Genomic DNA, 14,628 nt, shown 5'->3' with positions numbered 1-14,628 from the left:
TCACTATAATCTGAGCACCAAGTAAAATTTTGCCTACTCAAATGATATGTTCATGCAGGGGCATAGCTGATTATTGGGAGTACAATCTGCATAAACATATCACACAATTTTTACCAAAAAAAAATCTATGAACATAAGAAATAAAATAGTATAAAAATTTATGATATAATAATGATATTTTTCTCAAGGTATTGGTAAAACAAATATCATTGATGATAATTTTTAAATTCGGTTTTGTTTTTATACATCATTATATACCTATACAAGTTTACTGCAAATTTATGGTCATTTTAGTGTATCATATTTTTCATACAAACCATAAACTTTAGTGCCATTTTTAAAATTAACTGTTGCATAGCAAAGGACTATATGGGATTCTATTAATTCGTTCTTAATAACAAAACATGACAATACAATCTGACACAAAATTTGGAAAGAAAATTGAGTTAAATGATATTTTTGAAAAAGAATATAAATTAAAACATTTCACTTCCAGTTTCCTTCCAAGCGTGAAAGAAGCTTGGAAGTCATCACTCTTCACTGCAGTATATGTAAAATATTGAACAAACTGAAAATTAAAAATTATTAGAGAACTGAGAACTGAGATCACAAGGCAAACCTCTGCCCTCCAAATGTGAGAAATAATCGGACACATAAAACTAATAGCTTATTTGGCATAAGCACCAGAGCAGAAACCTATGCTGGGGACAACTTATCCTGCAACTGATGAATTGCTGGAGGCTCAGTGTGGGCAAATTTGAGAGTTAAAAATGCCAGAAGGACAGGTCATATCGTGGCCCCCAAACTTTCATGAGTTTTTCTATCAGGAGCCCTGCCAGGTTCTACTTATACTAAAGACTGAAGAAAAATCATATTCCAGCAAGAGAAGGGGAAAAGTATCTATTAAAAAAAAAAAAAAAACTCTCAGAGCAATTTTTTTTTTAACTATAGTTACTTTAAACTGCTATGTCAGTTTATGCTGTACTGCAAAGTGAATCAGCCATATGTGTGTGTATATATATATCTCTTTTCAGATATCTTTCCCATTTAGGTCACCACAAAGTACCAAGTAGAGGTCCCTGGGCTACACAGTAGGTTCTCATTAGTTATCTATTTCATATATAGTAGAAGAAGGCAATGGCACCCCACTCCAGTACTCTTGCCTGGAAAATCCCATGGATGGAGGAGCCTGGTAGGCTGCAGTCCATGAAGTCGCTGGCAGTCGGACATGACTGAGCGACTTCACTTTGACTTTTCACTTTCATGCATTGGAGAAGGAGGCAGCAACCCACTCCAGTGTTCTTGCCTGGAGAATCCCAGGGACAGGGGAACCTGGTGGGCTGTCATCTATGGGGTCACACAGAGTCGGACACGACTGAAGTGACTTAGCAGCAGCAGCAGCAGCAGTGTATATATGTCAATCCCAATTTCATGATTCATCCCACCTCTTCTTCCTTGGTATTCATAGTTTCTGTTCTCTACCTCTGTGTCTCTCTTTCTGTTTTGAAAATAAGATCTTTACCATTTTTTTTTAGATTCCACATATATGCATTAATATATAATACAATATTTTTTCTTCTCTTTGTGATTTACTTCACTCTGTAAGACAGTCTCTAGGTCCATCCATGTCTATGCAAATGCACAATTTCATTTTTTATGGCTGAGTAATATTCCATTGTTTACGTGTACCATATCTTTTTTATACATTCCTGTGTTAATGGCTATTTAGGTTGCTTTCATGTCCTGGCTCTTGTAAATAGTGCTGTAATGAACATTGAGATGCATATATTTTTTGAATTATAATTTTCTCTGTGTATATGGCCAGTAGTGGCATTGCTGGGTCATGGCTTCCCAGTGGTACAGAATCTGATTGTCAATACAGGCGAATTCAGTGGTAAAGAATCTGACTGTCAATACAGGCAATACAAGAGATGTGGGTTTGATTCCTGGTTGGAGAAGATCCCCTGCAGAAGGAAATGACAACCCACTCTAGTACTCTTGCCTCAGAAATCCCATGGACAGAGGAGCTTGACGGACTTCAGTCCATGGGGTTGGAAAAGTGGCAGACATGATTTAGCAACTAAACATGCACACGGTAGTGTTTAGTTTAGTTTTTTATGGAAGCTTTTTCCTTAGCAGGATTTGCCATCAATGCAAACTATTTTACTAGAGCCTAATAGACCGAGGTTTTACAAAAGCCTAACTATGGGGTTGCACAGATCAGACATGACTGAAGCGACTTAGGAGCAGCAGCAGCAGCAGCAGCAACTGACCTGGGGAAAGAAAATATCTGAGTTAAACTGGCACGTTAATGGAAAGTTTGAGTTATATTAAGGCCAGCAGAAGAGGAGATGATTGCCTTAAAAACAGCTTGTTAATTAACGATTTCCAAGTAGAGGGAGCACACCTTGACACATGGGTTCACATGGAGAAGCAGCAAGTCAAACAGGCAGCTAAGGGGAAATAGAGCAACTTTGGACAGGAGCCTTAACTGTAGCTTTCATGGAAAGGAGGGGCCAGGCAGGGTAAGCAGGCTAGCTTGAGCAATTTCAGTGGGCTCTGGGACATAAAGCTTCTTCCTAGAGCAGGTTCTTAAGTGGCCTGGAGTGTAACAGCCTGAAAAAGAAGGTGGTTGAAGGGTAGCTCTTGACTGATTGCCTTGAATTTGAAAAGCATGGTCTTATGCCAGGTGTTTACTATCCCTAGGTAGTGGCTCAAATCCTGGGACGTGAAGTCTCTGGAGGGTCAACAAGACCCCAGTTGTTCAAGCATCAGGATACAGAAAATAAGACATTGTTAAAACAACACCTAACAGTAGCCTCCTCTCATTTCTTAATAGCCCAAAGGTGAAAACAATCCAAATAGCCATCACCTGATGAATGGATAAACAAAAGTCCATATATTATACAATGAAACATTATTCAGCAATAAAAATAATGAAGCAGCAATCCTAAAACATAGAGGAATCTTGGAAATATTTGCTAAGTGAAAGAAATCAGGCACATGTAATTAGATAGTAGCAATATTTGTATAACATGTGAATATACTAAAAAAACAACTTAGGTTGATGAACTTATGATAAGTGACATATATTTCTTTAATGTTTTTACAATGTGACATACAAACAGTAAATTAATATTGCAAGGAAAATAAGAATATCATTAGCTATCCTATATTTCAGTGGTATGGTAGTGAAAAATATTGCTGCATTTATAATAACTTTAAATAATCTAAAATGTCCTGGGATATTAATACCATAATGAGAAATACCATGTGAAGAAAATTATGAAGCTAATTAAGGGTCATAAAAGGAGTTATTTTAAAGAGGGAAAGTCCATTGTCATAGTTATAGTGTCAATATTACAAAGAAATCGATTTTCTTAAAATGAAGCATAAACATGATTTTATCAGAATAGAATACTGATGAGTTTGGGAAGGCTTGGGCTTTACAATTTTTCTAAAGGTACTGTCAATTTATATAATTTTGAGACCAGCAAGAGCTTTTCAAAAATTAAAATAGTTCTGGGATCAAATTAGATGGACCAGTGAGGCATAACTATTATCATTTTAAAGTTATTTATCGTAATAATAAAGTAGCCATTATATTTAGTGGAAAATAAACTTTCTTGGGACAAGATACTAACAATTTAGAAAATAATAAGGCTGTATTTATTGTCTTATACCTCATTTCTATATGAATTAAAATTTAAATAAAACACTGCAAATTTTAGAAGTACTTTAGAAATGACTTAGGTCATTACTTTACAGAATGAATATAGAAAAGACAATATTTTTAATACCAAATTAAATTATGAACACAAGCACAGTTTATAATTTGTGTGTGTGTGTGTGTATATATCATAATATAGTGTGACACGTGTGTTAGTCGTTCAGTCATGTTCGACTCTTTGTGACCTCATGGACTGTAGCCCAGCAGGCTCCTCTGTCCATGGAATTCTTCAGGCAATATTTCTGGAGTGGGTAGCCATTCTCTTCTCCATGGGATCTATCCAACCGAGGGATCAAATTCACAACCCCTGCATGTCTCTGCAGGCAGATTCTTTACCGTTTGAGCCAACAGGGTAATATAATGTGATATACAATAATACAATTAAAAAATAGTTCATTGACTTTATATATACAGATCTATTAATATATGATTATATAGTATATTAGTATTAGTTATATATTAGTGTATATATACACTATATTTATGTCCATCTATCTATCTATCCATGTAGCCTTATAATATAAAAAAGGTTCTTGAGTGGCATTTTGACCAGTTACAGTCTCTGTTACCAAACTTTTCTCATCTGAAAATAATTATAAAAATAGCATTTACCTCTTGAAATATTTACCATAATTAAATGAAATTATACATGCAACATAAGTTAACATTGTATGCTGCTGCTGCCACTAAGTCACTTCAGTCGTGTCTGACTCTGTGCGACCCCATAGACAGCAGCCCATTAGGCTCCGCTGTCCCCGCTGTTCTCCAGGCAAGCACACTGGATTGGGTTGCCATTTCCTTCTCCAATGCATAAAAGTGAAAAGTGAAAAGTGAAAGTGAAGTCGCTCAGTCGTGTCTTGTCAGGAAGCATTTAACAGGAGGCTTCCTGTGTGCTGTTTTGTATCTGTCAGGAATCCTCTGTTCCTTATTAATTCTTGAATATTCAGGAATTAAGAGGAGAGGCAAGCCTCTCCCAGGGCTGAGGAATCCAGGCATTTCCTTTGTTAGCTTTTCAATACAGTGATAAGTAAGCTCTTCCTTCTTATGAACCATACGGTAAAAGTGATTGTTTACAACTCTCTCTCTCTTTAATATGGATCGCCTATGTTTTGTAAGTCTGGAATTTTAATCTTTATCTTTGCTGAGAATAACTACCTTGTAAGACAGTATATATGCCCACACCTGTTGATTAAAACACCTTTGCTCCATCAGAGCTTTGGTCCCCATGTCTTCTCTCTCTCTCCCTCTCTCACTATCTCTTTTTCAGGCTAATTCTCTGGTGTGCAGAGCCCTCTGCACAGGTTCACTTTCCTGCCTGGGCTTCTAAAACCCTCTCGAGAAGGTGCTCTGCACCTTCACCCCATTGAGAGGGCACCTGAGGCCTTCATGAACAGAGCAAGCCCCGTGTCAGGGACTTTATTGGTTTTCCGCGTAAACCAAGGAATATCAGCCTCCTTCTCCTTTACTTTCTTATCGTCGACTCCAGACCACCAGGTTCATTAAAGGACCTCAACAGTGTCTGACTCTTAGTGACCCCATGGACTGCAGCCCACCAGCCTCCTCCATCCATAGGATTTTCCAGGAAAAATACTGGAGTGGGTTGCCATTGTCTTCTCTGTAACATTGTATAAAATGTAGTAAAATTTTAGTAAATGTAACCTGTTAATTGTATAAAAGATTGAGGCATTCTCCAGTGGCTCAGCAGTAAAGAATCCTCTAGCAGTTGCAGGAGACTCTTGAGTCAACAGTTCAATCCCTGAGTCAGAAAGATCCCCTGGAGGAGGGCATGGCAACCTACTGCAGTATTCTTACCTGGAAAATCCCATGGACATAGGGACCTGTCAGGCTAAGGTCCTTTGAGTCACAAAGAGTCAAATGCAACTGAAGCAACGAGCAAGGACATAAAAGATTGTACATTCAGAAATATATTGAGTAATAAAACAGATCTTATTCAGATCCCAGCCCTTCTTCATAGGTAAGGAATTCCGACAGTTGGTGTACTGTTAAATACTTTTTATATCTGTTTTGATACATGAATATTTTAAGATAATCTTTTTAACTTTTTATGGAAAGATATATAATTTATATCATTCTGTGAATCATATTGTTCTTACCTAACAATTTAGTTCATTTTGGTATATCATTGGGCTTCCATCATGCATTCTTCCTAACCTTTTAACATAACCGTATTTTGAGCCATCACCTCAGTCCAAGTGGATTGGATATGCCAACTCCATCCCTGACTGCAAATATGGTCACCTGACTTGAGCCTGGCTAAATAGGTTATGGAATCTTCCTAGGAACAATGTCTTATTTAGGGATGGACAAATGATATTATTTGCATAGTGTAACACTGTACAAAAGTACAACAAAAAGTAAAAACATTTATACTTCTGCTGGATGCAAAACCTGAGCCTCAAGTAAGTGGCAGCAATGTTGCCACTAACTAGTAAGAATCACCTTAGAACCAATGCAAATAATGAAGTATTAGAAAGAAAGAAGGGAGAAGGCAATGGCACCCCACTCCAGTACTTTTGCCCAGAAAGTCCCATGGGTGGAGGAGCCTGGTAGCCTGCAGTCCATGGGGTCGCTAAGAGTCAGACACGACTGAGCGACTTCACTTTCACTTTCCACTTTCATGCATTGGAGAAGGAAATGGCAACCCACTCCAGTGTTCTTGCCTGGAGAATCCCAGGGACGGAGAAGCCTGGTGGGCTGCCGTCTATGGGGTCGCACAGAGTCGGACATGACTGAAGCGAGTTGGCAGCAGAAAGAAAGAAAGAGATGGTATGATTTGAATATACTGCTGGAACCCCTGACTAAAACCGGAGCTATCTCTGAATATTTCCATTGCATGTAGAATGCATTTCTTTTTCCTTAATTTTGTTTGAGTTAGGTTCTGTCATTTGCAACCAAACTTAATAAATATGTCAAACTCTCTCCCTCTTTTTCTGTCTAGTTTTAATTATCACAGTAGTGCTGAAACAAATATAAATGTCCCTCTGTATCTGAGGAGGATTAGTACCACATCCCTTCAGACACCAAAATCCTTGGAGACTCAGATCCTCTATGCAAAATGCTGAGGTATTTACATATAACCAGTGCACATTCTCCTGCAGACTTTAAATCATGTCTAGATTACTTATAATACCTAACACAATGCAAATACTATGAAAACGGTTGTAATTGCCATATCAATGTCTTGTAAAAAGTTATTGGAACATGGTGAATTCCAGTTTTGCTTTTCAGCACCTGAATTTTTTAATCTATATTTTTGACCTGTTGTTGGTTGATTTCATAGAAGCAGATCCCAGGAATAGGGAGTGCTGACTGTGCATTCATCTATTGTTGTTATTATTGTTTAGTTGCTCAGTTGTGTTAACTCTTTGCGACCCCATGGACTATAGCCTGTCAGGTCCCTCTGTCCATGAGATTTCCCAGGCAAGAATACTGAAGTAGATTACCATTTCATTCTCCAGGGGATCTTCCCAACCCCAGGATCAAAACTGCATCTCCCGCATTGACAAGCAAATTCTTTTACCACTGAGACACCTGGGAAGCCCCAGAATCAGCTATAGGTGGTATATATCACCTCATTTTTGGATTTTCTTCCCATTTAGGTCAACACAGAGCATTGAGTAGAGTTCCCAGTGCCATACAGTAAGTTCTCATTAGTTATCTATTTTATACATAGTCAGTAGTGTATATGTGTCAATCTCAATATCCCAATTCACCCCATCCCATCTTTTCCCTCTTGGTGTCCACACATTTGCTCGCTACTTCTGTTTCACAAATCAGATCATCTGTACCATTTTTCTAGATTCCATATATATGCATTAATATATGATATTTGCTCTTCTCTGACTTACTTAACTCTGTATGACTATCTTTAGGTCTATGCACATCTCTACGAATGACCCAATTTCATCCTTTTTTATGGCTGAGTAATACTGCACTGTATATATGTACCACATCTTCTTTGTCCATTCCTCTGTTGATGGACATTTAGATTGCGTCCCTGTCCTGGCTATTATAAATAGTGATGCAATGAACATTGGAGTGCATGTATCCTTTCAGACCATGTTTTTCTCTGAGTATATGCTCAGGAGTGAGGATTATAGGGTCATATGGTAGTTCTATTTTTAATAGTTTATGTTTTTTTTAAGAAATTCGATCCTGCTCTTCATAGAGACTGTATCAGTTTACATTCCCACCAAGAGTGCAAAGCATTCTTTTCTCCACACCCTCTCCCACATTTATTGTTTGTAGATACTTTTAATGATGGCCATTCTGACAGGTGTGAAGTGATACTTCATTGAGGTTTTGATTTGCACATCTCTAATAATTAGTGATGTTGAGCATCTTTTTATGTGTTTATTGGCCATCTATGTGTTTTCTTGGAGAAATGTCTATTTAGGTCTTCTGCCCCCCGTTTTTTTTTTTAATTTTGCTCTTTGTTTTATTGATACTGAGGTACATGAGCTGTTTGTATACTTTGGAGATTAATCTTTTGTCAGTTTCTTCATTTGTGAATTCTTTCTCCCACTCTAAAGGTTGTCCTTTTTCCTTGTTTATGGTTTCTTTTACTGTGCAAAAGTTTTCAATTTAAACTTTAATGAAATAAGGCACACATTTATTATCAGGTGCTTCTTTCCCAACACTGTTACCAATATTTTATATTTTGAGTAATCTGATGGATGAATAATGACATATTAGTTAATAGTGCAATCTATAAAATATAAATATCCATGTGTGTGTGTGTGTATGTATGTGTATCTGAAGTAGGGCATGGCAACCCACTCCAGGATTCTTGTCTGGAGAGTGCCATGGACAGAGACACTTGGCAGGCTACAGCCCATGGCGGGTCAAAGAGTCAGACAAAACTGAGCAACTAACACACACACACACATACACACACACACACATATATATATACCATTTGTTTTTGTAAAATTTATCCAGCAATAACATTAGAATGTTTAGAATAAATTTGTATTAACTTTCTCAAACATTTTAGAGCTATATTAGAGTTAATAATTTGTCATACATAAAGATTTCTACTTTTCTTACAACATTTTTTTTTTACTGGTATCTTCTTTTATATAAATGATTATTTTGTTTAATGTCAATCTTTATGGTTTCTGATTATGTGTCTAAATTAGAAATGCAGGAAAGACATCCTAACCATAATACCAAAGCAATTATCAAAAAAGAATTGCTTGGGGCTTCCCAAGTGGTGCTAGTGGTAAAAAAGAGTTGCTTGATAATTTAATAATGTAAAAATTAAAGAGCGTCTCAACAGGATAAAGAATTAAAATAAAATAAAAGACAAATTTTAAAAATGAAGAAAAAATATTCATGATATATATGGTAGAAGGTTTGTGTCCAACCCTTTGTATATTTTGTATTCTTTGTAAAAGAATATACAAAATTCTTTTACAAAACTTTAAAAAATATTATGAAAGATAAGAAATTTAAAATATAAATATGAAAACTTCCATTGTCCAGGAAGGTAGGAAATAGATTATCTAACAGACTGTAAGAAAGGAATCTGGTATAAAATGTCTGGAAGGGAATTAGTAAATATGTATAAAGTTATGGAAAATATATATAACTATTGACCCAGAAATTCTATTTCTGAGAATCAATTCCAAAGGAAAACTTTAATAACTATATGATACATTCATATATTAATTGCAATATTGTTAATATTGGCAGAAAATTTTAATACAACTGTCTGAGGAGTGTGTAATTTCCTTGGCTCTGTCTTGTCACAACAAAAATTTGAAGCGACGTATCAGTGTTACAGTCCTGGACCAGTGTTCCAGCTCTGTGTTATAGTTCAGTTTTATTTAGAAAATAAAGGAAAATACATCCTTGAGGCATGATGGCATGAAGACCCAAAAGACGCGGAGAAAAGACAGAGAGCCCTGGCCCTTTGGCTCCTCTTTGTATGTGTTTTGTTTTTGTTTTTTTTTCCTCCCCTCAGGCCTGTCCAATGTAAACTAGCCAGGAGTGCTGTTTGTTTTACCTGAGGTCCTCACACTGGTCCTCGGATCTTCCTTTGTTCTATTTTTGCAGGCTTTTCCCTTACTTGTCTTTTAGCTGCTGCCATTCTAGATTCGTTTTTCCTATTCTAATGACCTAACACAACCCAAAATTGATTAAATACATATATATCCATAAAATGCAAAATTGCCACAGATTAATTCAAGTAAAACTAGATAAGGCAAATTTCACATGAAAATATATGATCAAGCACATATTACCTCTATTTTAAATGTAGATTTAAAATATTTTTTATACAAAAATACATATATACGCAGATTGAAAATAATTAGAAAAATTAGTAGATATAGTTTGAATGCTAAAATCAATTTTCTCTGGATGGTATCATAAAAATAAATTTTTATTTTTATCTTTATGTATTTTGGAAATTTTTAATTAAAGGTTTACTTGGATAGCAAAAAATTTCAAAAAAAAATTTTTTATGATAAAGATATTATGAGAGAGACTATGACTAATTTAGGGAAATGCAAGGAAAGAAGAAAGTTCTGGAGGAATAAGCATCAGTTTAGACTTTTAAAGTAATAAAAATATTTAAAGAAAAAATTATTTCTTCACTTTTATGACAATTTTTTATGACAATTTCGTCCTTTTCAGTATACCTTGGTGTGTAATTGCTTTGTCATTTTGTGATTGCCACCACCATATACTGTTCTCTGTTTGTTTTTTTTTTTCCTTTCCAGTACAATATGCTATTTCTCACCCTTTCCCATTACTTCCTGTTTGCCTCTCAAGCTAATTTGCATTTCAAGTTCTTACCAAAACCACTCTTTTGTCATTTCTTTTCTGTTAAAGACATTGCATAAATTTTCCCTTAGTTCTCATTCCTTTCTCACATTTTAACTCAAAACCAATTTTATTCAGCCAGGAAATTTAGAAAAGTGTTTAAATGGTCACCCATTTTGGTAAAACGCAAGAGTATGTGTTTAAACTTCATGGTCCCATGGGTCTATTTTCACCAATATATCTGGTGAATTCTGACAACTCTGTATTTATACTGAACTTAAACTTCAGAACTGAAGTATTGGAAGATTGATAGTCTGATATAGTTGTATTTGTACTATCTATTTCTCTTTGGGCTGGTTGCTTCACTCCTGGCCCATTCTCAGATGCAAGTCTGCCAGGGGCCTCACTTCCTCCTGGGCAGGGGTGTCTTATATTATAAAAATATTATAAAAATCATTTTATAAAATGATTATAATATGATTTATAAAATGATTTTTAATGACTTTTATAAAATCAATTATAAAATTATTTAGGGGGCTACTAAAGGCCATCCTTTATTTTTTGGGCTCCAAAATCACTGCAGATGGTGATTGCAGCCATGAAATTAAAAGACGCTTGCTCCTTGGAAGAAAAGTTATGACCAACCTAGATAGCATATTAAAAAGCAGAGATATTACTTTGTCAACAAAGGTCCCTCTAGTCAAGGCTATGGTTTTTCCAGTGGTCATGTATGGATGTGAGAGATGAACTATAAAGAAAGTTGAGCACCAAAGAATTGATGCTTTTGAACTGGTGTTGGAGAAAACTCTTGAGAGTCCCTTGGATGCAGGAACATCCAACCAGTCCATCCTAAAGGAGATCAGTCCTGGGTGTTCATGGAAGGACTGATGTTGAATCTGAAACTCCAATACTTTGGCCACCTGAAGGGAAGAGCTGACTCATTGGAAAAGACCCTGATGATGTGAAAGATTGAGGGCAGGAAGATAAGGGGACGGCAGAGGATAAGATGGTTGGATGGCATCACCGACTCAATGGACATGGGTTTGAGTGGATTCTGGGAGTTGGTGATGGACAGGGAGGACTAGGGTGCTGTGGTTCATGGGGTTGCAAAGAGTCAGACATGACTGAGCGACTGAACTGAACTAACTGATGACATCAAATTAGAGATACAGGTTTCTCTCCTAGATTTTCAGTGATAGAAATATCCTGTAGTACTCTAGAGGTCTAGGTGCAAGATCTGCAAGCTGACCAACGGTTCCATTATTTTTAAAGTTATAAAGAAGGTTATTATACTAAAGCTCTTCATGATTATATTCAATTTGCAGAATATCATGTCATGTGTTCTTTCCTTGGTACATTGATCTTCCCTAAACCACCGAACTCCTAAGAGACCTCACCCAAAATGCAAAGTCCTAGATCTAGTGTCATCCTCTACTTTCAACCACTTTTATGTTTGATTACTGTTCACATTTTCACTACCCCTTATAATCAAAAGGTATACATCTAATTTTTTTTAAAAATCATGTATAATGATCATATAGTCATGTAAACTGAATTTTAAAAAATCAAAGTATGAGAGCTGTGAGTTTTAGTTTTATTTGAGGACCTTATTGAGGATTATAGCCTGGGAAACAGTCTCTCAGTAGCTCTAAGGGCACTGATCTGAAGAGGTAGGGGGAAAGTTCAGTATTTATATATGCTTTTGGCTAAGGAATATATGCAATCAGAGTTTATCTTGGTAGAGGGTTACTTGATAGTTATGAGGAACAGGTATCTAAGTGATTTTAGAGCTTCTCTATGTTTGGGAAAATGAAGATGCAAGAATCTGCATTCATATTTTTTTTGTGCAGAGATATTTTTATGTAACTAAGGGGCTAGTTTTGCCAAAGCACAGAATGCTTCATTCTTGTTTTTGTCATGAATTCCTTTTAAGGCACTGTTGGTCAGTAACTTTAGTTGCTAATGACTTAATCTTAATCTTGTAGAACTGCAAGGTGAGCAACATTCTTTGCTTTATAGCTAAAAGAGCTAATGATCTTAGAACAGAACTCCAAAGTTTAGCATCTCAAACATATTTAGTATGCACTTAAAAATATCCTGTATATACTTCCTTTAAAGAAATGATATATGTTTTTATTTTTTCATGATCCATTTTTCTTCCTCTAGATTTGTTTGGACATTTCTTTCACATCATATCAACAATGAAGCAATGGGAAAAAAAAAGAAAGAAAGAACAATCAAACAAAACACAATTTGAAAACTAAAAATATGATGCTATAATTAATTAGAAAATGTAAAATAATAAGAGATGTTGAATAACCAGAATTATCAGGATAATATGAAAATAGAGTCAGTTGAAACAAATATATTTATTCATAGCTTGCTTCAACTATTCATCCTGTTTGTTTTTATAAATACAAAATCATTAAAAATTAGCCCAAATATATGACTATTTTTTAGTCACTAAAAGTGACCTTAAATTATTCATATAAATTTAGTGGTTTGAATGGTTAATTGTTTTATTATTTTCTTCTAATTTGTATCATGTTGTATTGCAAAAATCATAGTTAAAAGGAAAAACTCAATAGAAGTAAGAATTGAAAATATAGTATACAAGAAACATAATGAAACCATTTTTTTTCTACTAAAAATGATAAAATATCCTGAATGATTATGTTTCCATTCTCTCCTCTCACGATAAAAGGAAGCAAATGTTTTCAATGATTATTACCATAGTATTATATTTAGAAGTAATTAAAGAAACAATCAGTTTTACCTTTGTCTACAAACTTCTGCTGCTGCTGCTAAGTCGCTTCAGTCGTGTCCGACTCTGTGCGACCCCGTAGACGGCCTCCTACCAGGCTCCTCTGTCCCCGGGATTCTCCAGGCAAGAACACTGGAGTGGGTTGCCATTTCCTTCTCCAATGCATGAAAGTGAAAAGTGAAAATGAAGTCACTCAGTCATGTTCGTATGTCCTGCTAAAAAGGTGTTATATAGAACATAAATAGATGTTCTCTGAATATATGCTATTATAAAATAATTTTTGGAAATTCTGATATAAACAAAAGTTAACTCATTTACTGTAGAAATTCTTAGGTGCTTAAAATTTTTATTGGCAAGAATTATCCAAGGCAATGCCTTATTTTTATGCACTTTAATTGATCACAAATTCTTCCATCAAACATTGAAAAAAATTCTATTTCTTGAAACATCAGGATGTTAATCTAATAAATTTTAAATTGCATGCTATCTCTTCTTAAAAAGGTATCATTTATTCTAAGTGACTTAAGGATTATCTTAGATAATGTATCCATAGTTTGTCCAAAGACATACAGTAATACAATATAATTAAACTCAGTGTTACACAATTGACATTTATCTAATTTTACAATACAAAACAATAAATTTGGAGAGATTTAAGAGAACAGCTATGAAACTCATCCTTTTTTTTTTTTGGTAGTTTTGTCTATTGATTGCTAACCTTTATTAATAAAATTCTTCCTTTCATAGGTGAGAAGAACTAAAACAGTACATTAAACTCTGTTAATGGTTTAGAATCTGACTTCAAAGATGAGAGTTAAACTTGGATATACTTGTTAAGATCTGTATACAGCAGCAAAGCATGCCTGCTCTCCATTGGACTACATATTGATAAAGTTTGCCTTAAAACTTTGGGAATCTTAAACATGCAGCAAACAAATTAAAATCATTCTATAAAATATGTCAAGCTTGAGTCTTTATTAGAATTACTAATTATCTGTATCATTTGATTGAGAAGACATATGATTCTGAGCACAGCAAGGGGTATGTAAAACCATTAACTGTCGCTCCCGCTAGATATTACAAGTGATGTGTAGTCCTAAACTCAGCAGGGACTATCTTTATAACCATGCCCTGAGGGGAAGTGGAACATGCTTGAATGGAATACTGTTAAATGAGCTTAATATGACCCTTCTTTCTCTCTTCCTCCATGTCTTATTCTCTGTAGGCCTTGAATTTTGAAATATAGGCATTAACTTCCATTTCATATATGTAAGATGTAACATGCTATATTACTATTTTTAGACTAGTCTAATAAAGGTAAACATTGAACCACAAAGAATGT

At 35.2% G+C, this 14,628-nt stretch overlaps 1 long non-coding RNA gene across 1 annotated transcript; it reads left to right on the top strand.

Moving 5' to 3' along the window:
- Positions 1-3,957: 3,957 nt before the first annotated feature.
- Positions 3,958-14,256, top strand: LOC132346174 (uncharacterized). The gene is made up of 3 exons (XR_009495931.1): positions 3,958-4,082; positions 7,351-7,390; positions 14,034-14,256. It is a non-coding gene; the product is annotated as an uncharacterized lncRNA (long non-coding RNA).
- Positions 14,257-14,628: the final 372 nt, after the last annotated feature.

The sequence above is a fragment of the Bos taurus genome, chromosome 9, assembly GCF_002263795.3.
Source record: "Bos taurus isolate L1 Dominette 01449 registration number 42190680 breed Hereford chromosome 9, ARS-UCD2.0, whole genome shotgun sequence".
NCBI classification, from domain to species: domain Eukaryota; kingdom Metazoa; phylum Chordata; class Mammalia; order Artiodactyla; family Bovidae; genus Bos; species Bos taurus.
Note: the sequence above shows the minus strand (reverse complement) of the source record. Positions and strands in the feature narration are given on the sequence as shown.